Source organism: Opisthocomus hoazin, chromosome 7 (genome assembly GCF_030867145.1).
Source record: "Opisthocomus hoazin isolate bOpiHoa1 chromosome 7, bOpiHoa1.hap1, whole genome shotgun sequence".
Lineage (NCBI taxonomy): Eukaryota > Metazoa > Chordata > Aves > Opisthocomiformes > Opisthocomidae > Opisthocomus > Opisthocomus hoazin.
In genome coordinates, this window is record NC_134420.1 from 23,624,734 (window position 1) to 23,652,477 (window position 27,744).

The 27,744-nt window shown below is 43.7% G+C and overlaps 1 protein-coding gene across 3 annotated transcripts in view; it reads right to left on the minus strand.

Annotated features, from left to right (window-relative positions):
* Nucleotides 1–27,744, minus strand: part of DENND2B (DENN domain containing 2B) — a 182,251-nt gene that overhangs the window by 134,170 nt on the left and 20,337 nt on the right. For 2 of the 3 annotated variants that reach the window (XM_075427409.1, XM_075427408.1), the window contains exon 2: nt 7,221–7,308. The gene's annotated coding sequence lies outside the window, so the exon portion shown is untranslated. Of the gene's footprint in view, nt 1–6,569; nt 6,698–7,220; nt 7,309–27,744 lie in introns of those variants that run through there. The other variant, XM_075427410.1, reaches the window with a different exon arrangement.

Below are 27,744 nucleotides of genomic sequence, written 5' to 3' on the forward strand. Positions count from 1 at the left end.
CCACTGGCTTCGTGTTCCTCTACCTGAGGATCTGGCCATACTTTTAGAAAAGGTAGGTACACACACAATATCAGAGCCACCAGTGCCATGGGCACAGGAACTGCTCTGGGATCCGCTGAGGAGGTGCTGCAGCTGACAACCTTGGGCTGCCCCTGAGACACCCTGTTCTTCCAGACGATCATAAATCCCCAGGAAGAATTCTATGCTATTGTAGTACACAGCACTGACTCATGTTTATATTTGTTTGCTACCATCCATGCACATCAGCCAACAGTAAATAAAACCCAGCAGGGACCTTAGCTCTCGATGTGTCTCAGCAGAAAACTTGATAATGTCTCCACAGGGGAGGAAAGTATATCTTAATGCAAATGCCAAACTTGACAGTATATTATACTATCTACTGAGTCTGTTGCAGAAGAGATTATAACCTGCTCATAGGATCCTCTGTACAACCAGCTTGTGTAGCAGCCCCCACACCACACACAGAGAGCTCCAAATACTTGGACAAGAAGTAAGCATTTCTAAATGCAATAAGGTCCATCCTCTGTGTGCACCCAACCTTTACATGAAACAAATCTCGTTACCTGGGTTTAACTGCTGGATAGAAAGTGAAAAAGCCCCATTGTCATGGGACCCTTTCCCCTAGTCTCCATGGTCCCTAAAGTGAGGAGGAGGAGGGCAGAAGCAACACATGTTGACAGGCAGGGTCTATAAGGACCTCAGCTCTGCATGTATTTTGGGACCACCTCCTCCATGCTTTGACAGCAGCTCTGGCCTGGCTCAGGGGAACAGTGTTTCTGCCCAGCTGATCACCCGATCACTGTTAAGGACACAAGCCCCCTGCGCTGAAAAACATGCACTCTCTTCCCAGCCCATAGTGGCTGTGGGGCAGTTTAGCCTTCTCACCTCGTGCCACTCTTTGCTCTCGGCTTTCATGACAGCATCCCAAGTGGGGGCAGAGGGAACAGTCCCATGACATTAGAGCGGCATGGCAGAGGCTCATTGCTGTAGGAGAGGGTAGACCTAAATGGATCATCTTATGCAGCTCCAGGGACGGGACTGGCTCATCTTCTCCGCTAAAGCCTCTGATCAGGGAAGAGGCTGTGCTTCAGCTGCCCAGGCCAGGAGCAGAGTCTTGCTTTACAGGTGGCACATAAGGGCATTGCTTTCCACAGCAGACGAAAGGGGTGGCCAGCCAGCCTCCTGTGCATGTCCCTGGGTGATCCCATGTCACTTGCAACCTACTGTCACTTGCTGCTGCTAATAAAAGAGCACTGAAAAACCGATGTTTGCCCTTAAGTCTTCATATATTCCCAAAAGCCAATCTGCTGCCCCAAGCACGAGTGTAGCGGGGTCAGTGCAATGGTGAAACCCAGTGTGATGCACAGTAGAGCAGCTCTAATCCAGAGCATCAGCTGATTACACAAAGCATATCCAGTGTCCAAAAGTGTGAGGGGTTTTTTTGGTTTTTTTCCACTTATCCCTTTGAAATCAATTTGACATTTCTCCGAAAAACAACACCAGAATGAGTCACTTGAAATTAGTTTTCAGGCAGGTTTCTGAAGACTGAGTTGCAATACGTTCTCTTCCCAACAACCACGTACCAGGAAACCCCCGGGGAGCTCTCCCAGGAACTGCTAGGGGATGAACGTAACAGGCTGAGCTGCTCAGCTTCCCACTTCTTCCAGCACAAGTCTGAACGTGTGGACAGCAGAGTGGTATGAAGATGGTTTGTCCCCTACAATCTTTTGGATAAACAGGATTGTGCTCTACATCAGAGATCTTTCTCTGTAACTTTAGTCAATACTTGGCTTGCCACTCTTGACCACTCATCATAAAACAGCTCTCTGTGGAATACACCATTTAAATTAATCAGCTGTCAGCTATTCTCCTTTTAAAACTAATAATAGAAGGTCTGCATGGGCCTGTGAGAGACTGAAACACGGGAATGTGAATTGTGCAGCTGCAAATGTTTCCATACTGCTGCAGCTCTCAAAGTGCTTTTCGCTCTCCACCAAGAAGGCATGAAATAACTTTGCAGGGAGCAGGTTTTGTGCTGTCAAAATTGTCCAACTACCCTCAGCATGACCATAATCTGGTAAATGCTTAGTGAAGCCTTTCAACTTTCAAGCATGCTTTAAAGAGGGTAGGGATGTTTTGGTCATAAACCAACAAGCTCAGCTGGACCAGAAGCACGGGATAATTTGATGGCTTGTATCCTTTGGATGCCAGCTGCACAAGGGGTGCCAAATTGTGCTCTTGCCATTGGCACAAGTTTTAGACTCTGATTCATCTTCTTGTCATCAAACCACAACAGGATGGGGAAAAAAGGTTCAAGGGGGGGGCCGTGCCTCTGAATGGACGGGGAGACGGGACTCCCTTGAACAGCCCCTTGCATACAGCAGTTTGGCTCCAAGCGGGCAGAGAGGATTCATGCTACATGAGCCTTGAACTCAGAATAAGAGCTGGCACTGGAGGAAAGCCAACAGTGCAACACTCATCTAACTGCTTAGGGGACTCTGTTGTTGTCACGTGAAACATAGGAACAACTGGAAGGCTCTGTTCAGAAAGCACTCAGGGTGGAAGTGCGTTTGCACAGCCTGGTGAAGGAACAAGGGCAGCACCTGCCTTTTCCAGGTCTGCCTGCAGCTAGTACCATTAGGGGAGTTTGCCTCTACCAGCAGTAGGTTAATTTTCAGCCTGAAAAATATTTTTAAAAGCCTCCCAGGCTTTTAAGAGAAAGAAGAAGTTTAAATCCCAGACCGGAAGCCTTAATTATAATGGATTTGTGTGAAAGTTGCCAGATCTCTCCCTGCTCTGTGATCAGGGCTGTGCCAAGAGTCTGCTTTGTGTCACACTAGCAACTGTGTTAAGTTCAGCAAAGTAACTGGGTCAAAGACGCAAAAGCAGAACAGAGATCGCTGATTAGCACTAATGAGAGCCTGCACTGCAGAGCAGAATGGAAGTGCAATCATTTCAAGGTTCTTGCTGTAATTACATGGTAGCCACACTCAGATTCACTCTGAGCTGCTCAGAACAAATCCTTTTGCACGTCACATTTTACATCTTAGAAAGTCACTCAGAGTCACCATGACCAGGAAACAGCACACGAGGAAACAATTGTGAGAACTAGTTTTTCATACTGCTGGAACTGAAATTAACTTAAAGAAGATAAGGAAAGGTTTGAGCAACCTCATAAGCAGCTTTTCTAATTACACAGCACTGTTGTTTTCAGTCAATGAATTCCATCTATTGTGAGCATAAGGTTATAGACAGAGAATACTGGTCTCATGTTCAACAATGTAATGGTGTATCTGTCCACAACTGTAACACCAGGTGCTCTGAAGATCACTCGAGCTTCAAAAAAAACCAGCAGAAATGGAGGCAACTAGAGCATTTTTCCAGTGTCTCACAGACTTTCCCTAAGAAGAAAAATCAAAGCGACTTGAGTTGTTTAAAGAAGAGAGCAAGAGCAAAAACAAGTATTGAATGATACAAAGTCGATCCTAGGCTTCTAGATAGCCTCATCTCATTCTCAAACAAAGCAGTGTATTTTCCAAGTAATAAAGACAAATACATCAACATAGCAATTAACCTGGAAGTCACTGCAACAGGCAACAGAGAAACATACACTGTCAACCTATGGATAGAGGGAGTACGAGCAGTTACACAAAAGATGATCCTCTGCAAGACTAAACAAGCAATTAAAACAACTCAGAAAATAAAAATTACTCATTAGATAATCAAGGAGAGAAAATGAAAAAAGATTTCTAGCACGTCCTTTCACTTTCCTTCTGAGTGCAACGAGACAGGGAAACAGGACACAATTAGTCCTATCAATAAAACACATTAAGCTCTCTGGAACACTCAGAGCCGCTGACTATCCACAGACAGAATGTATGCATAAAGCAACTGTCAGAAACGTGGTGGGCATATGGACCAGCAAGGAGATTTATGGCAGGACAACAACATAAAGCAACTTGCTTCAAGACAAAGAAATGAACGCGCTTACAAAGCGACAGCTACAGCAGGCTGCAAACACTCGGCTAAGGACCACAGGTTACCTGTCCACAGGAGCCGTGTTGAGCACAGAGCCACTACGCCTGCCTGCACAGGCTGCTGCAAGAACTCCACGCATGTGACAGGGTATAGCAGCAGCCTTCTTGAGTTGCTTACTCCCTTAATGGATGAAAAAAATATAGTGTGCCAATGCCTATGTACTGTTGGCTACATTTATGCACAATCATAGTAGGTCAGTTATAAGGTATCTTGTTATGAGTGTAGTTATAAATTTGTAATGATTCATTGATTATTTTTTTTTAATCTCCTACTGGTAAGGTATACGTAGTATATAACATATGCAAACTTCATTTGGAACCATTCAGGATGCTAGAACATATGGAAATTATCTTAAAGGACAATGGGAATGATGCCTTGTATCACTTTTCAAAGGAACATGTAAATACTACAACAGATCATTATGGGAAATGCCACTCAGCCAGAAACACTGGGAGAGAACTCATCATTGCACCACACAATGGATAAATGCCAAAAAAGCAACTGTTGCCTTTGGAGTGCCCAGTTTGTAACACCTTGCAGAGATCTCTCAGGGTTCTCAACCTAACCATCTATAAAGTGTAAGCACTTAAAAGCAGTGGTTCTGATTCTGAAAATTGCAGTTTTTTCTGTCTCAGAAATTTCAGGGTCTAATTGCATTTTCCCACAAATGAGCCTTAAACTTTCATAATCATCACAGTGTCTCTTCTTAAGGAGGGGGATGGTTCAAATTAACACACCAGCTCCAGAGATGTTTCATTCCTAGTCAAAAATGGCACAAGGATTTCTTACTAAACGGCTCCCAACCATCAAACAGATGAAAAACTATTATTTTTTCCAATCACTTAACCAGGTTATTAAGTGAAATTCACTAACAGCAGTATTTTATTTATAGACTCAAGCTGATCAAATGTGGTAGACAAGAGGGGGACACAAAGTGTTAGACTGTGCTGATCAGCCCTCAGTTAGCAGATGACAGCTGTCAGTTCCCTATGAATGCTGTAGAAAGACTGTATGCTCCAGCACAGCCTCCTTCTCCCTCGGCAGATCACAGCGATAACAGTGTTCTTCCCCTAAAGTCTTCCTTGAACTCCTCCCTGATGCACAGCTGATACTGCCCTTTAATGCAGGAACAATTCACACATACAGTCACACACACTCACAAACAACAGCCATTTGTGACGACGGGAAGTGGATCCGATTTCCATTCACCACACTTTCCCCCTTTAGGGTGATTTTAGGAGAAAGCGGAAATCAGCATCACCATTATCTCCAGCGTGTGCTAGCAGCCACGCTGAAGCCAGTCAGCAGCACCTGGCATTGTTTGGTGGAACACAAAAGACCTTCTGTTTGGAAAGTTCAAGCAAGAAAGCAGAGAGCTTGTGGCCTGGTCCTGCAGTCAAAAGGCTCAAACAGGGGCTGAGGAGTTCTCAGGCAGAGGCTGATCTGAAACCCTTTGAAGTTGACGGGAAAACTCCCATGGACTCCAGCACACTTTGGATCATGCCCGAAACGCACAGAAGGGAGCAAAGCAGCATAAAAGCAGAAACGAGCATCTGCTCGAGTGGAGTTTAAACAGTGTAGAGGTGACCGAATCTTTTCATCCTGGTTATCGGTACAGTGTATTTTTGTGATGTTCAAGCAAGTAGGATTATATCAGTCTTTTCATTAGGACACAGCAGTTGTACATTAATCATTAGGTACTTTTCTGGCTACAATGCTATGCATGCTACCTTAATGTTGAGTGTTGAATACAGCATTTAGCAAAAGTCTCTGATGAAAGGGGGGAAAAAAATACCCTTTCAAATTGCTGAAAATATTAGTTTTCTGCTTTCTTCCCCCGCTACCCTCTCCCAAAAAGGCTAGTTTAAAGCTATGAAAAACACAGTCCAGGACTGAAAACTTTATTAAGAACAACGCTGCCAGCATCATCTACTCATTAGCAGCAGTTTGAGACAGAGCCCAACCCAGAAGAAACTCTTTAGCAGCACATTCTCCCAACAATTGCTAAAAGGATCCCAAGTGTATGGAGGTTCCAAATCCTCTGCTTAATTAGGGTGCAATTAATTTTCTCATTAAAGATGAATATAGGAGCATCCAAGAAGAAAGGAGTGTCTTCTGGATTCCGTAACACTTCCATAATTGTTTTCTTGCATATAGGAGTAATTTTTGCAGTGCTTTTAAAGTTTGGTTCTGTCTAGGTCCTAAATGACATATTCTGGGAATTAATTTGTGCGAAGCTTTTTTTTTTTTTTAAACACTTCTTGCAGCCTTTGCACAAGATTCAACGAAGAGCCAAAATATCTTTTTTTTTTTTTTTTTTTTTTTAATGCAGGATGTTTCCCCTTTCCCTGGCTAATAGAATCCAACTGTTGCTGCATGACATCATTCCCCAGAGCTAGGGAATCCAAGCTCGCTCAGACACTCGGCTGGGAGTAAACACCGCAGAAAAAAAAAAACACACGAAACTTTAAAATGGGAGGAAAGAACATTAAAAAGGCAATTTTTGTTACCTGAAATTTGGAGCACTTCCCTTTCCACTCCATTCTCGATTTGTATTTCCCAGACAAAACTCTGTCTTATTATCTGAGGCAATCAGAAATCCAGTCGTTTAGTGTCTAATACCTGCTGTGCTTCCCACAACTCCTTCATATGACCTTTCGCAGCACTGATTCCAGCTAAAATGATTGCAGAGAACACAGACTGGCCGGGCCAGTTGTCATGGAGATCTCTCTCTCTCTTTTCATACACGAGCGCGCGCATACACACACATTCAGATTTGAACTATTCTGGGAGGCATCCACAAAACAGCATGCCTTTTCATCAGCTAAGTTTTTGAAGCATTCCACCCCTCCTCCAACCCCTCCCGAGAGTCATCCCAGGAAGCTGAGCTTCAGTCATGAATCGATTGTTGAAATTCGAGATATTGCCTTTCAAAAAAGGAAACCAGCACAGAACTTGTACTTTTTTCACCCCAGGAAAGAAGACAGAGATGTTTGCTTGCTAAAGCTTTGAACTAAAAGTGTATCTATTGCATTCAAACCTGCGGGCTATTTGTCTTTGCCTGACTTGTTATGAACTTGAAATCCGAAAGCATGAAAGCTTTGTTGAAATACAGTCAAGCAGATTACAAGAAATGCTGCTGGCATGGCCTGACTCCTTACCTTGCTGTTCTCCAGTACCCAGACGGTGACTTAATTAGCACAGGTATTCACCGTGGTCATGCAGGACTTCCTGTATCCTTTCATGTTTCTGTAATTAAGAAGAAAAAAGTGCAGGTCAGGAACACGCAACTCAGACAAATAAAAAGAAAAATGTCCCCCAGCCACACAAGAAAAAACAGATACATTTGGAAGTTTTCTCACACTGACTATAAGTTTATATGCCTCTTACCCAAAACTACCTCCCAGTTAAAGGAGAAACCCATTTCAATGACGTTTGCAAATACAAGAACTGATTAATTTACCATTTTCACTGGCACCATGGTTGCAAAACAAAACTTATTCCAAACATAAATAAAGACACACAACATTTTTTCCTTGACAAAAAAATTCTAAATTAATCCCCAGCAATGTCATATGGGAAAGCCTGGACAGATGAATCAAGAGAACAGAAAACACTTTTAAAAAAAAGAAAAAGAACATTCAGTAAGGAAATTCAGTAAAAAGTATTTGGACTCAGAAGAACAGCACTGTGCTCAAGGTTTTTACACTTGGAGAAATAGCTTGGAGACTTGCTCTTTAGAGGATTTAACCGGAGTCAGCCATTCAAAGTTTTAAGACTTCGTAAAAGATACTAAAAGGACTGCATGACTGTGCTTCTGCAACGAGTTGTACAAGCAACAGTCCCTCTAGTGGGCGTAAAATTGCAAAGCGGACTCTGCCATACTAAGTAGGAAATCAATTTCTTTTTTCTCTGTCAACCACTTCATGATGCTGTTATGATATTTCACCCCAGCATTAACAACTTAAAATAAAATTAGCATATGCAACCCTTTGTATGTTATTTAGGGAGATGAACACAAGAAAATATGTGCATGCATTACATATCAACACAGCTAGGTTTACACACGAGGAGATATAAAAGAGTTCCAACATACTACTTTTCTGGTTGTGTTTATAACATGATAGCAAAGGTGGGATTAAAAAAAACCTAGACAGTGAGATAGCTGAGATGTCTTATGGGAACACCTATCTCTCGATATAGCTATTACAAAATACAAACTACACTGGAGCACATTACCAACTGTACTTCCGAAAACTCTACATTTTGTGAATGACAGAGCTCCCAGTGGATTGTACACTTAAACTGCCTCTCTTTCTATCAAAAACACTACCCAAAGGCATATACATGAGGCATATTTTGCACTGTTAGCAAAAGCTGCATGCAGACTATTCACAGGTAGATGAATATAAAAAGACAGCTACTGCAGCTGTCAAGAATCCTGAAGATGCTGAAATGACATCACATGAAATAGAAAGCACCACATGCTAAGCTTGCAAGTTTACACTAAGTTCCTTTAAGCATGCACCAGTGAAGCCCAGAAGAACCGTGGAAGCCAAATATACAGAATTATGACATGTTTTTGTTTTGAAAAGTTCCCTTTAGTGTAGGACTGAGGCAAACTCATCGCATGATGCAAGTAGGCACAGTTTCAGAAGTGCAACTGGGGAAAGAGCAAGACAGGTAGCTCCTCCCAGGAAAGGAATGCTTTACCCTACCTCACCACAAAGGGAGTGCTCACCGATGTAGAAGTAATTAAAAAAAACAGCCTAGGAATTGATCAATGGACAGGTGAAATGGTTGATCAGTCTCAGATTTTCTGCAGTCCCCATTACTGGTAACACAGGAGTATGTGCCAAGCACCTGCATCACGTCCCACTCCAGGGTTTATCACAAGGCTCTGTAGCACTTCATTAGGTGACCACATGTGCTTATGTAGCAAGGATCTCAGGGGACCACGCAAGGTAGCATTTACAAACAATTGAAAATGCTCATTACATTACATATACACTCAGTTACAGTTTAAAGTTCCAAGCAAACCAAGTTAGGTCATTAAAATATAAGATGCATGCACAAATATGTAGGTACACAGCAAAGTAGTATAAATATGGCCCGAGCCTGGATCTTGGACAGGTGACGACCACAGAAGACCCCAGAGAAGTACATTTCTGCTCTAAGCTTCGTGAGTACAGTCCCAATCAATTCCTTGCCAAAAGGTGAAATATTTTGCTCAGATTGGCCCCAGTAAAACAAGAACTATTCCCACCTTCTACTTTTTTCTATTTGGGCTTTTCTGTGAGCACATCAACACCACAAAACAAAATTTAGGCTCAGGACATAGTTTAGTGTCGGAAACAGAGGACATGATGAACAGCTGATATTCAGTTAGTTACAGTGTCGTGGCTACACAGTGATCAAAAAGCATTAGAATATGAATCCTCACTCCCTGCAGGACAGGCAATCCATTACTCACACATGGCTGATGTTTAGTTTCTTATTTCCGATACACTTCCCATTTCTGACTGGTTAAACACACTTCTTCCTATGCTCTGCAGTCACAAGCGCAGGATGGAGAAGCCACGTGGTGCACGCAGAAGTAGACATGCACTGAAAAGGGTGAGCATGCAGTGAGAGAGTCCTCTCCGGGGCACACCTGGCATCTCTGCCCCTGAGACTGGAGAGGGAAGTATGAGCTGCTCTCTCCGCAAGCTGCAGGGTCGGAGATTCTTTACTGAAAGCTTTCCAAATCAAGCAGACATCATCAGCAACAGGAGAGGAAACAAAAATCAGATTTGCTTCTAAATGACTCGTGAAATTTTGTCACTTTCACTACGTGAAAACACGCCACCAACTTTGGGATTTAAAAAGACAAAACCAGAGATGAGCTACAAACTAAGCTTCCCACAACAACAGCACAAATCTCTGGTAGGTTTAAATGGAGATTAATCACTGCACCAACTTCAGTAGCATTTTCCTTTGCATTTTTCAAATAAAATGAAGTTCCACATAAAAATACTCCTGTAAAATGATTAACCATTTTTCTCCCTCCTCAGAAAAACTTTCTGCCCCTTTCCAGCAGAAGATGACCACCTTGTTTCTCTTCCTCTCGCATCACCTCTACACCACAGTTACTAACTCAACAGAAAAAAGTGAAGCTGAAATACCCTGTCCCAGTATGCTTTTAACACAACACCATGGAAAGTGCAAGTGCCTGCAGCACCTCCTGACCTCACCGGGAGAGGCAGCAGTTCCTCATCACCAGGCAGTGACTTGCAGAGGTATGGAAATAAGGCAAAAGGCCCGAACCAGCTCATAACATAAAGTGTGCATACGCTACAAAAACTGCACTCTTTGCACTGTTTTTAGAGGCCCAGCTTGCAACGCTTTCGCACAGGGCATTGTGTGACCACCAGGTGGGACAAGAAGATGACAACTAGAACAGCAGCCACCATACTCTTTGGCGCAATTCCACAACACCATTAAGTCCTCCTTTGAGTTAACAGTCCGCAGCACTGGCCTTTATTATTAACAGTCCAACACAGCAGCAGAAGAGCACAGCAACAGAGCAAGTGGCACAAGATAATACCTCTGACCACAAAAGCATCGTTCTGCTGAAGAGTAAAACTTCCACTGACTTCAGTGGCATGTTCACTTCAATTTGGTCTCACCGCACCACGTTTTGCTAGGATTGTGGTATCATAGTAAATAGTACAAAAGTGTATCACGGCCCCTGCAAACAAGAAAGCAAAGGACTTGACCCAACGCATGAGCCCCCCATTCGCAACGGGACTGCACAGGTATAGGTTTAAGATCAGTCAGCTGTGAACTTGTTTTTTCTTGCTCCATTTCAGCATCAGATCCGCTACCCATAGTATTTCCACAACTCTCTCTTCTAGCAGGAGAATTAAAAATTTCCATGACCTCTTTAATAGCCCAACGAGGATGATGTTTGAAGCATTGTACTGATTTCACTAACCTAGAAAGAAAAGTGTGTGTGTCTATATATGTACCCACACACACATTATATTGTATATAGGAAATGACTAATCATAGCTGTGCACTCTTTGAGATGCTGCTATTCCCCTGATGGCCCTATATCCCATTTCAGTTTGATCTCATTCTGCAAAAGAAAGCCTGCCATACTCGGGTCTGACCCTGGCGTCTCAGCTGGGTGCAAGACAGCAATCTGAAGAAGTGCCTAAGTGATTCAGTGAAACTAAGAGCATATCTGTACCTGGGGGGTCACGACAAGAAGCTGACACACATTAAAATCCTGTGCAAACACTCATTCAGAAATAAAGTGGCTTAACTTTGTGGCTATTATTGTTTTAGGCCCCGATTCAGCAAAGCACTTAAACATTGACTTCAAAAGAACTTCAAAATATGCCAAACATGCTACAATATTCTACCAAAGTGGTGCTTTAGTAATGTTGTATATTTTAGAAAAGAGAGGAGGAAAGAGTTTTTATTTGGCAATTAAAGCTTTAAGATGTCATTTGGTGATATAACTGGGACACACTCCCCATGCTAAACGTACTAATTAGGTTGAAAATCTGCTGAGCAATAAGCTGAATAATTCCTTAATAAAGCAACTTTAAACTTATACAGTGTGGAATTAACTCATGTAAATGCCCAGCTTCAGAATTATCCATACCTATGGTCTGATTCATGACAGGAGACACATATTACAGCTCACCCTGCTAGGAAAGCGTTGCAAAACCAAACAAGCCATACAAACTGGCTCTGGGCCCAGGAAGCCAATTCAGCCAGCCCTCAACATCCCAGTGCTGCAAACTGTGTCAGATGGCACCAGGCCAAGGCACAAGCCAAGCCACAGGGATAACCAGCAGGTAGGAATCTCTTGCAAATAAGTCCTTCTACTCCTTAACTCTCCAGAGCCAGCCCTGTCTGCAACCCATCTGCACTCCAGTCAACACCCTTCCTGTGCACGGCTGTGCTGTATCCCAGGCATGCTTGAAAAGGAAAGACAGGAGACTGTAAGACCAAAACTGATGGAGGGGGTGAGCCCCCGAAGGAAGACTATTTGTCCTGTCTGGACAAAGCAAGAAAATTTCACCCTTTGTAGGTGTTAGTATCTTCCAATACCCTTTGTTACTGCATATATCCCTGTCAAGTGTGGATTTATGTCCCAAGAAGAGGGGCAAATGAGACAAGCAGGCTTCCTCTGGGAACAAACCATATCAGGAGAGATGTCAATGCATTGCTTGAAATTCCACATGAATTCTGATTTGACCCTGCATGAATGTAAGATATCTCAATTTGTCTTAGTTCACTACTGTTTCTTTTGAGGAAAAGCCAAAGGACAAGTTTCTGTTGCCCTCGTTCACAGCATACATCCTGAGGCACAGATGCTACACATGGCATCAGAAGGCACTTTAAAAAAAAAAAAACAGATCCCCTCATACCTGGAATTCCAATGCAAGCAGGACTCAAGAATAAAACTCTAGGAGAACTAAATCTTGTGCGCATCTGAGCAAGTGCTGCTAAGCTTTCACTTAGCAGGAAAAGAGGGGCAGAATCCTTCTCAGAGCACATAAATGATAGGAATACAGATCCTTTAAGCCAAATCCCCACCTGAAGAGGCACTTTTCAAATTGTTGTCAAGGTAGCCTCTCCTGTACTTGCATTCAGGCAGTGGGACAAAGAAGAAGATGCTGTTGGGAACCGTCTCTATTGCTACATTGGCTCTATGGAGCTAATAAAGGGAAGAGAATGTCTTAGCAAAACAATGGACACGAGGACAAGTATAATCAACGATGCACTGCTGCTTTCTGAAGCAGACTATGGGTGGTGGTTGGATTTTTTGCATTTCTCATCCACTGCAAGAGAGCTCTTAATTTAAACTGAAAATAGAAAATAAGAGGGCCTAAGGCCGAGCATCCAGTACAATATCACCTTGTTTACACAAGAAAAAATTACTACCAATAGCGCTGTGCACTCTTTGAACCTCTAAATAGATAAATAAATAAATAAATAAATAAATAATGACAACATGTTTCATGATTCCTTTTGATCGTCAACTATGAAAGTTCACAGGAAGTTTATGCAACCCCCTCTGACTGGACAGATATTATCTTCCAAAGACTATTAGCCAAGAGACTCTAAGAAGAAAGTGTCAGCCTGATGTTCCTTTGGACAAAAAGCAATGACTTATCTGTTTGCTAACTTCTGCAGTTGGCTTCCTTTATTGTAGTCATGACTTGAACCCTGTGAACTGCTGGTAACATTCTGGGGGGATGCCTGTGAGCCCTGCTTAGCATCTCTGGGGAGGAAGGGTATGGTGAGCACCACCCCAGAACTAGTCCCATCACCCCATCAAAAGCAAAGCCAGTGACAGCATGTGTTTTCTTAGGCATATAATGACTTTGTCTTTCATATTGCCATAATCATTACAGCAGGCAGATTTTTCCAAGCCGCACACAATAAAGCTATTTTCTTCTCTATTTTGGATAGAGCAGATAAACAAAATATTGCTTTGAATATGCACAGCTCCTTTCAGTCTTTCATTCATGGCCCTCAGCGTGCTTTACAAAGCCGGGTAAATGTCACTCCTGTGTGGCTGCTTGGAACAGAGCAGTTAAGTGGCTTTGTGTGTGAGGCTTCCCAGTGGCCTCGCAGAAACAGTGTGTGACCAACAGGGTTTTGAGCACCAGCCTCTGCTGCCTCCCCTGAGATCATAGCTAGGACCTGGAAGACAGCTGGAGTCAGCTGAACTCCAAAGGGTATCAGCAATTTCTTCTTCCTGGAAAATAATTTGGGCATGGGCAACAGCTGAAATTAGGCTTTCCTTCTAGCTGGTTTCCAGTGCCACGGAGGAAATGAAAGTCAGTGACAGCGGAGTGACTAGGATGAGCTTGTGCAAAACAAAAGAAATCCAAAACCAGACCATGCAGAAAGTTCAAATACATTTTGTGAACTCTGTGTCAGTTTCTCAGTACCTCGGTGCTTCCTGGGTTTGGCAATGGAGTGTGGTACAGGGTGCCCAAAGGAGCCGCAACCACCCTAAGTCCAGAACTAGAAGCAGCAGGGCCTCAACAGCACAAGGCAGTCCTTGAATTAGCGCAGCTGTATTTTTTTGGGAAGGAGATCGGGCCTCCACACAGTGTCCCACTGCGCTGCGGGGCCGTGCAGACCTCCTGGAGTCAGCTCCAGGGCTCCCTGTGCCGAGTTCCATTGTGCAGCCAGACATCCCCTGAGGAACACACTGCAGACCACAGAGGAAGCCAGTCCCAGAGCTGGGAATTCAGCTCCCAGCACCCAAGCTCCAGATGAATGCCTTAAAAGCAAGGTCATTCCTCTTCCTCTGATTCCTGTGCACTCTTCCAAACAGAGCTGGGGGAAGCCTCTGAAAATAGTCCCACATCCCCTACATCTGAGGAAGGGCTCTCCCAACACTCCCTTTTAGGCTGCTGGGGAATCACACACCTACCTGTCTCCTCTTCACCACTCACAGCAGAGGCTATTATTTAAGAAGAAAAAAAAAAAGAAAGTACCTGTCAAAACAGATGGCTTGGAGATAAGATTTTGCCTCGTGCCATGAAAAAGCGTAATTTCATCTTTTAATTAAAGTATGTCCCATTTTAGAGACAAAAGAGATTCTATGATTCTAAGAGCTGACATTTTTTTACATCAGACTGAAAAGGGCGGAACTTGGGAAAGTATCCAGTGCTTTTCTTCCAAGTCTGGGAAAACTATACAGCTTATATAGGCCAGGACACTGTTATAGATATTTTTCCTTTAAAACACTGGATAAGATCCATGTAGTCACATTATGTTCCCCATTGCTATGTATATTGCTTTAAGCGGATGGACAACTCACTCCCTGGAACTGCTGCTGCTTGCTGTTCATACTATGAAAATGGTGAAATCCCACAAAACAAGCTGAGAGTTCGCCATTCAGTGCGCAAAGACCACACACCAGAAAGTTTGCAGAAGACCTTGCTGCCAGTGAAGAAGTGCTAGCAAAATCTCTGCTAAATCTGGATTTCTAGCTAACCCCTAACCTGGCCTGCGATAGCCCTGAACGCTGCGCCAACATCTCCCTCTAAATGCCACAGCAGGAGCAGGCTGCTAAAGGCACTGGCCATTCACAATTAATCAGACTTATGCCAAGATTTAAACACGTGACTTACGTCTGGTACCCCTGCAGCTGGGTGTGTGTATGTGCACTGCAAACACAGGTTAGTGCCTACAATGCTGGAAGCAGCTTATGGAAAGTCTGAACTGTAAGATGCAAATCATTAAGAGCATGCATCACAACTTGCTTTGGGGAAAATTCCCCATTCAAGAACAGACATGCTGATTACGATTCCGGCTTTCTAATTTCCTGATGTGTGAAAGTCCCACCAGTAAACATGAGAGCTCTGTGCTTACCGAAAGCATAAAGCAACACTCCCAGTTTGCCAGCAAGAGCTGAAAGGGGGTGTTTTTTGCGCGTATACATAGGACTGAAACCCTCTTCTCTGCTTCCTGCACTGTGTGAAGGGACCTAAGAAGGTACCAGAAGAATCAAATGTTGTTCTTGATTTTGACACCATCCAGTTTCATGACCTTGGATAGCTTTCTTGGCCCAGTAACACAACACCTGTTTGGCTTTCTGAAGCGCTGAGAAATCAGAAGCATGCAGTATCGGAATGATGCAGTAAGTTGCAGTCTCACCATAAACTTCAAACAATATGTATCTTTGATCACTTTACACAGTTCTGTGCATTAATCAGCCTCCAAGGCTGTTTCCAATTCCTTAACCTGCTTCACATCTAGTCATTTTTCATACTCCCTTCAGCCTGAAAAAGGCCAAACATGAACACGGTTTCTTTGTCATCCCTACAACTGAAATAAGAAAATTTCCTCACACTTTGTACAGTCTCAGAGTACAACAAAAGCAAATGCAGTCCTGAGCCAGCAAAAGATTGAGAGCCTGATTTTTCCTGCCTGTGTATGACGATGTTAGAACTTTGCACCGTTTTTCTTAGATGAAGATTTGGTATCAGGTCACATTCTAAAATATTGGATATTTGCACTGCAAGATTTAAAAAAAAAAACACAAAAAAAAAAGTATGTTGTGGGCCATGTTTTAAATTCCCTCCATCCAACTGCTTTCAAAATAAGCTGCACTGCATCTGTCTCACAAGAACCTCCGCAACGGTTAAAAGCTCCATATAAAGCCTGGTGTTTTATCACTAGACTCACCTCTAGTTTACCAGGGTGTAACCTGGAGCAAATCTTAGCAATGCTCTTACGTCACCTCCTCTAGAGTGGCTCCCAAGTATAATTCACATGGCTTGCAAACCAACTGTTAAATAAACCGGGAGCTTGCAACCCCAGTTCCGAGACATCTAAGACACTTATGGAAAGCCAGGAAACCAACACAATACAGAAGAAGACATTTGTAAAACACAGTGCCAATTTGCACTGGAATGGCACTTCGATACTTTAGGAAAAACAACCCTTCCCTGCAAATCAGCATGAGCCACAGGTAACTGAAACAGCTTTCTGCCTTCTGTCATGGTTTCCTTACCTCTAAAGAGCTGATAATAACTGAATCTATTAAAAATACTGTTAGCATAAATTTATTAAACTTCATAGGGTGGCCACAGACTGCTGGAAGGAAAGCATTGCTGCATTAAGAGAGGCTGACTACACCTCTTTTAATTTAACCAGATCCCAATACTATGCCCATTTAGGAGACTGTATTAATATAATCCGCAGAAACATTTTCACTGTACAATTTTAAAATCACAAGCTGGGCTAGGGAATGGAAAAGAAATGTCATGCACTATCATGTACAGAGAATGAGAGTCAACTGCTGGAAGGCTGTCTGCTGGATGAATGGGCAAGCCCATTAACAGGAGAAGGTGATAAAACCCCCATATGCAGCACAGAGCACCTCTAAAAGCCAAAACAACAACAACAACAGCATTTGAGATGGAAAGTGGAGCAGACCACTATGACTCATAGGCTATAAGTTTAGTCAGTGAAAAATCTGGCAGAACTATGCTGTTTGAGTATGTCTCTACATTCCCAAGAGATTCATAGCTGCTTACCAAATCATCTGTTCCTGTTAAAACCAAAGAAACTGTATGTTTCACTGGATTTTACATCCGTTAAAAAGACCCATTAACTGTTAATAGAGAGTAGAGTTTTTTTCTGTTGGGGGAGCCATTGAAAAGATTTTAAGACATTACTTGTGACAGGAAGTAAGAGCTACACAAGGGACAGGCTGCAGCGGGATCTGAAACCGGCTCCATCAATACGGGTCTCCCTTATTCGCATCTCTGGTCTGCCTGGCTAATCTTCAAAACCAGATGGGTCTTTGGAGCGATAGTCTCTGTGGAGGAAAGCAAAAATGTACTTTCTACAGAGCAAAGTCCTGTTGAGGAAATAGCCATGTCTGCAAAACGATGACGACTGTGGCTTGAGACGAGGTTTGTTGAGCAGGTTCATGAAGCGTGGTGACACACAGGCACATGCTGGTGGCAGAGGACCTGTCAAACTGCGAGAAGCAGGCAGTGGTATTGGCCAATTAACTCTCTTCACACAAAAGTTGCAAAGCTCAGGAGCTGGAGGGAAAACACCACTAGCCCTGCAGTTTCACCTCAAAACCCAAGGTAAAAGGTGTGCACAGCCCAGCTCCACACGTGAACACTGCCACTTGAGCGCTGGTTAGTTCACAGAAGAGCGAGAGAGAAGGATGGGTAGGGCTGTCATTTCAATCCACCCTGTTCAGCTAAGCAGCTATTTTGTTATCTCAGAATGCCCCTTAGAGCATCTCCACCCCCACCCTTCACACACATTATCCATTGGAAAAAAAAGCCCGCAGACAGAACTTTCCTTCTCCTATCTCCCCTCCCCTCAGTCTTACTTTTTGTTCTTTTTTCACTCTTGGGCACATCCATGGCTTAGCTCTCCAAGGTAGTCATCTCTTAACAGTAATGTACAAAGATGTTATTAAATAGAAGCCATTTGCTGAGGCATATATGGGCTGAATGTCCTGAATTCCCAGAAGGTAGGAAAGTTTTACATATTTTAAATTAACCCCTTAAAAATAAACAAAAATCCAGGCACGTCTGCCAAATATCCGAGAATGCAGAAATACTGTGTCCGTGGCTACTTCAATGCTGATGCTGGAATCGAGACATACTTTAAAAACACAGAAAATGCCCTTCTGGGTCAGACCAGGGGTGCATATAGCTCAATACTCTGCCTTCAGAGGCAGTGAAAGGCAATGCAAGTCAGGGCAAACCCAGGAACCTAGCTGCTTTCTGGCCATTTTTCTTTGTCCATCTGAGACTGCAGGCTGTGTGTGAGCAGAGCTGAAAAGCAGCAAGATTTGCAAAATTTTGCTAACCATGCATTTGTTACTCTTGCTGTACCAATGAAATCCTATTAAGTCTGTAAAGTGAAAGATGACAGAAAGCCATGTCTGAACTGCTGTACTTAGCTGAAAAGTCAGCAACTTGGGAGTCTGAGAACACAATAATAAAATGAAGACCCACACCAGCTTACGCATACAGAATACCCAAAGCCTGATAGCGAGGGGTCCGAGCACCACCATGCCCATGGGTGCAGCTCTGACAGATTTGCCAGCACGCACTGGATGGGGGGGATAAGAAGGGGTGGGTTGTTCAGCGCATTTCTCTTTCATTTTTTTGAATTGCTGGCTTGTAAGAGTCAATTTGCTGAAAAACATGACAAGATAATAGTAGGTCCTGCTGAATCTGCACAGCTGTGCTATGCCAAACTGATTTCTGCAGTAAATCATGTGCACTCTCAAAACACAAAGGCAGGGCTATACAGCTGTGCAAGCTGGTTTATACTGTACATTTATTTTTGCCAAAAATGACAAAATGTCTGTCAGCCCTTGTTTTTTCTCTTTCTTCTCTCTGTATTGAACTGTCTTCACTTTAGCAGACTGAATCAATACAGAAGGAACAAACACGCATGGTGAATCTGATCTCCCAACAATCTGCATGAAAACCTGAGTCAGCATAGTTGGGGGAGGGGGGAGGATATTAAAATATCCATACCCAGCACAGTAATGCCAGATCTCAGCCCATTCAGGCTGAGACATCGTGACTAAGGCATATCTCCCCTGCAGCAGACTGCCTAGCAGGCTTTGGACTCATCACATGTTACAAGTCTCAGATGGTGGCATGGAAAATCAAGAGCATTATTCAGTCCTGAATAATCATCTTCATATCTTTTGATTTGGCTCTCCTTTCTTAACAGGAGGCAGCTATGCCAGTTAACATAACTCTCTTGCTCCATGTCAACTTAGTCCTCTGTGCTATGTGCACAGCAACACCATAACTCACAATCAGTCAGCATGAACCTGGGCCAACTCACTCCAGATCAAGACCACCGCATCAGTGGATGTCACCCACCCACCCACCTACACAAACACCTCCCCAGTGATCCAGACACGTAATAATTTTTTTCTCTGTATTGCAAAAGAGAGTTTAGCACTGCTAGGGAGGAGAAGTGATCATTGTATTTCACAAGCATGGGAAGCACACAAATACTGCTGTCCACTCTCACCGGAGGAAACGCCATACGAGAACAGTTGTGAGAACTACAGGAGCCTTCCAGACCAACATGAAACCTGAATCAGCTCTTAGGCAAGCTGCTGAAGTCAATGCTTAGCTTTCAAGCACATGCTCAAGTATTTGGCTGAGCTGGGACCATTTTCAAGTGTGGGATGCAGAATCCCACTCAACGGTTGCTCCAATGACAGGCTACAAAAGTATTCTTGATATACAATAATGCAGTAATTTATGGGGGTGTGTTTTCCCTTAACCAGAACCTCAGACTCGTCTGTTCTTCACAAGCAACTGTTTCTTAAGGAGTGTTTCTGTGCCCCTCATCTGCAAACGCTGAGAGAACAGCTGCCAGACACAATAGGAAATGGTTTACATGGACTGAAAGTATTTCTGAAAACCCACCAATTCCTCTCCACAAGGAAAAAAAAGAACCCCAAACTCACTAAAACAAAAAAACACTAGTAAGAACAAGAAAATCCAAGAGAATTTGATAGTCTTGTTTCTGCATCTTTGCTGAGAAGTTAGGATCTTTGTTTTCTCTTTCAGATCATCCTGTTATTCGCACAGTGAATTACAGACCCAACCAACTCTATAAATGGTTGCTCCCTGAACTCATGGTTTAAGTTTAGGTCAAAGGAAGATCTTCCACATGTGAAGCATGACTCTTCTCTGGCAAAGTAAAGACATTCTGATTCCCAACAATGTTATATTTATCTTAAGCTTATTTTAGCTGTCCTGGTCTGCTGCCCCTTTTCCTCAAAATCATTGCGTGGTAGATGTCAGAAGAAAAAGATTCTGCAGTCCTCAGTTAGTCTGACGCCCTGTGTGTGACTGTGATTACTACCTGCAGACTGAGACCACTCATGAAATAACCAATGCCCTGTAAAAGTTTTTTTAAAAAAACCCAAACACATATTAGGCAATTCAAAGTTAACCTTGCAACCTTAAGGTAATGCAAGGTAAACTGTTCTAGGTCTCTACAAAGGCACAGCACCTAGCAGAGGCTGCTTCATTAAGTGGGTAGTATCTAGTTTTTGAAGTTACAGTTCATGCCTGTGATTAGCCAAAGTTTTAGATGCCCAAGTACTTGTTTGCACCTGTTAATCAAGTGCTGAAATGACTGATAAGAAACTGTCCACAGACTCCTGAAGGCAAACATTATTCCTGTCGTTAATGTGTCCACAAAAACGCAAACACCATACCAGCCTCTGGGCTCCAAAGCTGACCCAAAGCATACAGCCTTTTGAGTATAGGCAGCACCCTAGTAATATGTGCAGCTTTAAAGCTATAATGATGCAGTCAAAGAACAGGCTGTCTGAAAGCCATGCAGCAGAATGACTCGCTACACCACACTCATTTGCTTATTGCTGATGCAAAGACCTTCTTGCTGCATGCCTTACTGTCTCAATCAACAGGTAGGTTTCTACAAAACGTCAAATCCTGGAAGGGTTTTTTGGGGGCAGAGGGGTTGGGGGAGATTTAGATGGCTTTATTTTTTTAAACAGTTCAATGCTTTCAACCTGTTTGCATTCTACCAAAAAAAAAAAAAAGGATAGGCATTCAAAGGTGCCAAGGACCAATCAAACCTTCAAGTGTCTGAAAATGAAACCTTAAAACACTTTGTTCCCAATTAAAAACCTTGGAAGCAAATTAGACTAGCCTCATCTGGGTGGCTGGCAGGAAAAAAAAAGACTCAATGTACAGTCACATTGGATTTCTTGCAAAGTTCTGCTCTGAAAAGCAGGCGTTAAAGGAGGGGAGTGCCTGCGTAGCTAACAGCCCTGGTCAAACATCCCTGCAGACTTCAGTGCAGTCGCTGGAACAGGAGCAAAGCAGAGAGCACGGTCATAAGGCTGTACTGTCCTGCTGCAGGAGAAACCTTCCAGCTTATGAGTTAGCACCTCATCTTAACCAGAAGACAAAAGCAGTAGGAGATTCTCTCTGAAAAGATCTTCCTTTTCTCCTCTTTTTTCTTTTTTCTTCTCTCCTTCTAGAGAAAGTATTCGTTAGACAAATTGCATATAGTATGTGCAATCCTCCTGCTTGGAAAATTTTGCCTGTTATTAAAATCAAATGCAAAACAAACAAACAAACAAACAAATCCATTTTCAATGGCTTTGCTTGTCATGGTAAGGCCCTCGGCTTCCATTCTCAGGGATTTTCTGAAATATTTGTTTATTTACACAGAGCTGGAATTCTGGACTACCAGGTTCTCTTCTGGCAAGATCTTTGGCCATGCTAAGAGGTGGTAGCAATATTAAATATTTTTCCAGTGACATCAGCAGGAAAGTAACAGTGCTGTAAATAATAACAGTTACACAAAGCTGTGGGTTTGACCGTCCCTTGTAGATACTCATCCGTGTTAAGGATAATGAAAGATATCACTTCACCTCTGCTCCAAGTTAAGGTGCTAGTTCCTTTCCATTCGGTGAATGCAATTGCTTCACCACTCCAGGTAGACGCAATTTTCTGCTGTTGTGACTGTCAGCTCGCTGGGAGAGAGGCTGAGTCACAGTCTCAGCTTCTGGTCTCCCTCTGACACCAGCAAGTGGACAGTGAGAATGAAGAGAAACTCCTGCTACTGGGTTTTGGTACTTCAATGCCTGGAGACAGGTCCCTGACATGACCTGAACAAATCACAAAATTTTAGGTATAAATAAAGGTTGAACTCCTATTAGCTTTACAGATTTCAAGCCTTTGGGGCTCATGTTTCCAAGCTCTCCCACGTAGCTATAAAAGCCAGAGAGTGTCAAGATTTCTAATAATCACCAAACTCCAGGAATCTGGGCCTTAAAAGAAGGAAGAAAAAAAACCCAAACTAATTTGAAAAAACCTTCTCATTAAAATTGGTAGAGTTGACGAGTAAGAAAGTTGTTTTTTCTTTTGCATTTATCACCCACACAATCACACTGTATAAGAGCACACTGACAAAACACTTCTAGCCCTAACTTTAAGTGTCCTTCACCACTGTAACGGTACACAGATCAAACATGAACCGCTTCATTTGCCAGCAAAACACAGCGGCAAGCAGAACAAAACATGGAAGCCCTTACAGAATGCATAAAGATGAGTAAGAGTGAAGAGAAATCAACCAGACTGGAATTTGAATACTGGAAGTCCAGACCAGCGCACTCTGACCCAAATGTCTGCCATGCTACATCTAACGACACAAGTGAGAGACATTTGATGACCACCTGACAGCTCTGTCTCCCTGTGTGAAAGCTGACAACTCCTTCGTGCAAGATGCTGCCGCTGTGTTGGAGGTGTGACACAGCTGTGGTCTCCCTGTGGAGACAGTGATTCGGGATGCAAACCCCATGTTCTGACACCACGTCTGTCTACTGAAGGTCAACTCTTCCCCGCCCCACACCTGCGTGGATGAGAAATCAGAGGAATTCAGACCCCAAAAATGGTACTTTTGGAGACAAAAAACAAGAATGACTTACAAGGGATCCACCAACCCAGGGCACGAGGTTTCACCCCATCAAAACTTTCCAGTATCTTATTGGAGCAAATATCACCATATTTATCTGCACATCAGGCTTTTCTCAACAGGCTTTGGTGTTTGAGAACATCTTCTTCCCATTCACAGGCTGTACTTGTAACCCTCTCTGAAGCTATTCCTGCAATTACTGTTTCCACATGAATCATTACGTGCTGCCTACACTTCAGCTTCACTCCCAAAAACTATCCATGTTCACTGCAAAAACACATGCTACCAACAACATTTCTTCCAGATCAAACTGCAAGCAAGCAAGCTGCTCCATGCTCCTGACCTAAACAACCTGATCAGGACGTTCACAAAATGCACACACAGGAACTCCACACGGTGCAGCTTCATCGCAGTCCCCAGGGAACATGTGTGTACAGCTCATAATGCTGGGGGTCCAGGGCACATCTGATGTTCCCTGCTCTGGAAAGGCCCCACACTACGGATAGGAGCTGTGTGAAAGTATACTGTTGAGGCACAGACCAGCCTACGAATATTTCTCTTTGGTTGTATAGCTCCCTTTGAACTCCCTCCCGTGTAATTGCACTGGCCTTGGGCGCACATGTTCATGTCTGAGCTGTGGGTGGGAGACACATCTGGTGCCAGCTCCATGCAAACCTTCTAAGGCTTAATTCTCAAGACCATTGATGTCAACATGTGCCTTTCCACGGGCTTCTCCAAGCTTGGGACCAGACCCATGTTCCTTCATTTTAAAGCACATCAGAACTGCACTGAATATTTTCAGGCAAGGGTAGAGTCACCAGGCTAATGGTACAAGACAAGCAGAGTCACCTACTCAGCAAGCTTTTTCCATAAGCTCTCAAGGCAGACCTCATTCACTGCACTCAGTGTTCATTTTTTCCCCTCATTGATTTGAGAACAAATTAGGCAGAAACTGGCCATGAATAATCCTAGGCTGGAAATCAGAAAAACATTTCTAACCCCTGGACCAGCGAAGTACTGGAACAGCTTTCCAACAAGCAGAACTACAGGGTCTAAATGGTACCCGCTGCACCATTTAAAAGGGATATGTCCGCCTCCCAACAGCAATGCATCAGCTCTGGCTGCCCAAGAGGACCCTTCTATGGCATTTGACACCTGAGGCACCACTGCACTGTTGCAGGGCAGGCAGGTAACCCGCTACAGGGCATGCAGGTGGGGGCACAGTGGGAGCCCGATTTCACCACATCTTGGGCCCTTCCTGCCAGGACAGCTCATGAGCACTGCGCATCCAACACCCAACAAGAGAAAACTGGAAGAGAGAGACACTGTTTCCTAAGCTGGTGTTGCTTGGAAATACCAGTCGCTGGGAATTTGCCACATGCCAACGAAGCCAGTATTGGAGCTGGTATCAGAGTAGATAGGCCACCTAAGAGGTGGTGTTTGGGTCAGAAGATTACACTTCTCTCTCCCCAGCTTTCTCATCCACATGGATTTTGTGCCTCGGCTTTTCAGCAGCTCTATTTAATACTCAAAAACAAAACCATATAGTCAACCAGATTTCTTTTTATGCTCCTTTAGCATGTAGGCAGAATGTCAACTAGTCCTAAAGAAACAGATTCAGGGAAAACACTTTTTCCTCCATTTTCCAAAACTTAGATTCACCCAAACTCTCCATTAACACAGAAGCGTCCCTCTCTTTGGCATGCATAAATGTAATTAGCGCACAAAGGGTAAGAGAGCAGGATACCATGAAAATGCAAATACAGCGCTGTGCTTTTCACTTTGTTATATTTGGTTCAACGGTTCAACAAATAAAGTTCACCATTTCCATTGCCCAAGGACAGTCTTGCGTGTCCTTTGGGAATCATCCCATGCATACCCCAAAACAGTGTGGGACAGAAGGCTGGACAGAGGGAGGCTGCCTTAACAGAAAGCTTTATTTTATCTTGCCAAACAGAAGCAATGCCTGGAAGGCTTTAAACGAAAGGTGCTGCAGGGCAGAATATGGCTTTTCATGCATTCACAAGAATCTCCGGAGAGCAGTGGTCCCCATTAGTCAGCAGGCAACCATATGCCAGCAGAGGAGTTCACAGTTTAACCTTAGGCACATGTGAAGAGTTATTACAAGGAACAGCTGCTCGGATGAAGACGTGCAATTCCCTTCCCTGCCCGCCTTGCACCTTTACCAGAAGCACAGATGAGATGCTGACATCTGCTAACTCAGCGTATCCTTTCCCACTCAGATGGGCAGAGACAGTGGGGAGCGCTGGCAGTCCCAGACAGCCGCGTGAGGGAGGAAGGAGGGGATCACCCACCCCAGCCACAGAGAGCTTTGTCGTGGGACTGCAGGGGACACCAACACACAGCAGACAGCAACTCCAGGCCACCAAGGCTCATAACCCATATCTCAGTCTGCCCCTCAGCAAGGGAAATGTTGGACTGTCTCTTGCTTTGGCTTGGGGTACACTCATAACTCACAATTTGGCCTCCATAAAGGAAGACCTGCTACTCCCTACTTGCACTCAGTAGCGCTTTATTCACCAAGCTGTCTCACAGAGCCCAGAAGGACTTCTTATGTAGTAAATAACATGTGCCATCAAGACGTCCATGTCTGGCCCACATCAGAGCAGCTGTTGGGGCCCCGAGTGCACCAACAGCCCTTAAGTGCCCTGACCAGCCTGGCCTGGGACCTGCACCCACTCAGCTGCTGCCCATGGGCCCAGAAGCCCAGGTTCAGCTCAGGCTGAGCCATGCTGCAGGTTCACTCTCCCCCAGCCCTGTCCTTGCTGGGCCCAGCTTGCTGTGTTGATTGAACTTGGACCCAGATACTCCCCTTTGCATTTGCCCAGCAATCACTGGGCTGCGAGTGAAGCCTGTCACTGTCACCAAGCTGGTCCCACTCAGGTGCTGTGGGACTGCGCCGTGGTCCTGTCTGTGCTGTGGTCACTCTTGGCTCCTGCCTCATCCTCCCTCATGGGACAGCCCTTGCTTTCTACTCCCAGACAGTGCTGTACGCACCATGCTCTGTTTCCATTTGCTGGTCATCCTCCCTGGTTTGATGGACCCTGAATCATGATTAGGACAAGCATCACAGGATAGCCAGGGGAGCTGGCATTAAAGGTGAATTTGGGAAGAAGGAGAAGCATCACAACACCTTTTCAAGAGGCGCTCAGCACCTTGCTTTTGGCCCATGGAGGAGCTTAAGCAGCAGCAGCTATGCTAGTATCGGAGTAGCTTTGGGGAACTGGATCACTGGTTTTCCTGGTGATTAATTCCAGGGTAAGATAGTGATCTGGTTCAGGCAGAGTTCAAAACATCCCTGCTTACACAATCAGATGTAGTGAGCAGGAAAGGCACTTTTGAAAGGTAGCATCTTTCCTTTGAACAGAAATACTGCACCACAGAAACATACAGTTTCCTGCTCACAGAAAGGGCTGATGGGTAAATTCAATTATTCACACTTAGCAAGATTCTCAGCTATGCAGATTTTTCTAGCTAACCTGAGGGTAAAAACCAAAAACTTAATTTTAAATTTGCTAACCCTGGGGAAACAAATTACCAAGCACTTGGGCCATTTTCACGAAATGCAGTGTGACAGGGAGCTTCTTAGCAGCCCCACAGCAAAACAAGAACTACAACAGAAAGCCTTCCTCAGGATATGCAGCAATCCTCATGAGCACTCTGGCCTCGTGTTGCTCTGCCTCTTGGGAGCACAGGCTGGAGGCAGAAAACTGGAGTCCGGTTTTGGAGCTGTTTTATATGTGGTTTGCATATTCACTCCTCCTTACACACCATCCTTTCAAACAGAGGAACAAAATACTTTCTTTTCTGTTCATAGGTAAAGGCAAAGAAATTCAGAGAGCTGATTTCTGCTACAGAAAGACACCAACAATCAGGGGCACTGTATAAACTTTCAGAAGTTATTGCAGGTTCTGCAGGGTGGCAGAATGATGTGCAAAACGAATACAAGACAGAAACAGGGTATAGGGTCAACAGAGAAATCACATTTGTGAGTTTCCAATCTGTTTTTTTTCAAAATGGTATAAACTGTATAGGCACCTTCATAGTGGCTTCCTATGCTATATGCCACCAGAAAACCAAGATACTGTTTCTGGATATAGTTCATTTTGTTTTGGGAGAGGTAGCATTTTGCATACAGCTTTCTACTTTCTAGATAACCTACCTGCATCGTTTGTTTCAATTTTCTGAAAGCAGAAATTACCTTAAAAATCACTATGCCACAAGGATCTAGAGGAGACTGGGAATAAATTATCTGGATGTTTCCATAACTGTTAAGATGGACAAGAATATTCAAGCAAATTGAATTGCTTTAAATGTTCTGTTCATCAAAAAGTAAGATTAGGGGGTATGAAATCCACACTGAAAAATTTTGCCTATAAATAACTAAGGACAGGTTTTTCTGCAGCATTTTCTAAAATGAAGTGTATTGAGATTTCATTTCAGAAAGTTATCCCAAAGCGCATCTTCCTTCCTCTTTTCCAATTCAGATAGGGATATCCCCAGAAGTCAGTGAAGTCCATGTCTCTTAGCAAAGTACACAAGTGCTAATCTCACTAATTTTCCTGTCTTTGGCAGTAGTCCAAACTTCACCTTTTAATCACAATATCCCTGTGCTAAAAAAAAAAATAAATAATGTTACACTTTTAAATATGTTAGGCCTGTAACAATCGC